General features: G+C 51.0%; 1 protein-coding gene across 3 annotated transcripts in view; it reads left to right on the top strand.

Annotated features, from left to right (window-relative positions):
• Positions 1 to 1195, top strand: part of LOC113213388 (loricrin) — a 166264-nt gene that overhangs the window by 131334 nt on the left and 33735 nt on the right. For all 3 annotated transcript variants that reach the window (XM_052269465.1, XM_052269463.1, XM_052269462.1), the window contains one exon: positions 857 to 923. The gene's annotated coding sequence lies outside the window, so the exon portion shown is untranslated. The remainder of the gene's footprint in view (positions 1 to 856; positions 924 to 1195) is intronic.

Genomic DNA, 1195 nt, shown 5'->3' with positions numbered 1-1195 from the left:
GCCCCCGGCCCGCCCCCGGGCCAGTTGAGTGCCTGTCTCGGCAACAAAGCCGTCCGCCCCCATCGATCCCCTGCCCAGCCCAGCCCGGCTGGGGCCCCGGCGGGGGCCGGGCGCAGCGACGACGGCGGCCTTTTGGCTGGCCGCGAACCCCCCCGCCAGCGGCGTGCATCGCGCGCGCACCCCGCATTGGGGCGGTAAAATCTATGTCTAATCTTCTGTCGAAAAGAGGGAAAACTTTGTGAGGAACTCGCATTATTTGAAGAAAACTCCTCAAATTTCGAAAAAAAAACAAAATCATGCAGGAATTTTTCACATTTTTCGATGAAATTTGCTGAAAATTCAGGGATTTATGGGAGTTTTTCGAACGAATTTACCGTTTTCCGTGAAAAAAATCAGACAATGCTTGCACCCTGTACTCGACTGTGAGGAGGAGGTTGAGAGGATGGCAGAGCACCCAAGAATGCGGGTTGATACAACCAGTGCATATTAAGTTCTTAAGAGAAACGAGTGCACGAAAAATGTCCATAAATCAAGAGGGGGAGTGCAAAAGATTCATACATCTTGCACTAGTGCAATGTGCAAAATGACCATTGTTGTTGCATCTGATCTGATGTGGCCTCGCCCACGACCCACGTGCCCAGGGCGTCTTTGAAACGATCCCAACGATACTGTACCGCATGGCATATGCGCGGGTGGGTTGCCTACTCATAAGGGGTTCGACTCGAGCTCTCTGCTGTGCGGTAGAAACCACTTGCACGGTATGGGACTATAGGGAAGAAGTCGGTGTTGAGTGTTTCTTTTTATCATAACTTTATTTACCAAAGTCTAACGTTGTTCTTTTCTGTGAATGTTGCAGGTACTGGAAAGTACTGGGACTCCAACGGGTGGACACGGTGAACTCTCTTTGGACTAGTTTGGGCGTTGTAAGTATCACAAAACATCAGTACTACTACTTGTTACTCGTTTTATCACCATTTTTCTGTTTTGGAACCGTTTATATCAGTTGCACGTCACGCTATTAAATGCCCCTCCTCTCTCCCTCGTCGCGATCTCATAAGAGCCTGCCGGGGGCCTCTTGAATCCGGCCGGGCTCGGGCCGACGTCTATTCGCGTAATCTGCGCGGGGGAAATTAAAAAAGGCCGGGAAATTTAATTAGCACTAGGCGGCGGGCGCAGCCGCAGCGCCCCTTTATAC

Source organism: Frankliniella occidentalis, unplaced genomic scaffold (assembly GCF_000697945.3).
Source record: "Frankliniella occidentalis isolate FOCC.00 unplaced genomic scaffold, Focc_3.1 Scaffold93, whole genome shotgun sequence".
NCBI classification, from domain to species: Eukaryota; Metazoa; Arthropoda; class Insecta; order Thysanoptera; family Thripidae; genus Frankliniella; species Frankliniella occidentalis.
The sequence above is the reverse complement of the archived record's forward strand: the minus strand, read 5'-3'. Positions and strand labels throughout refer to the sequence as shown.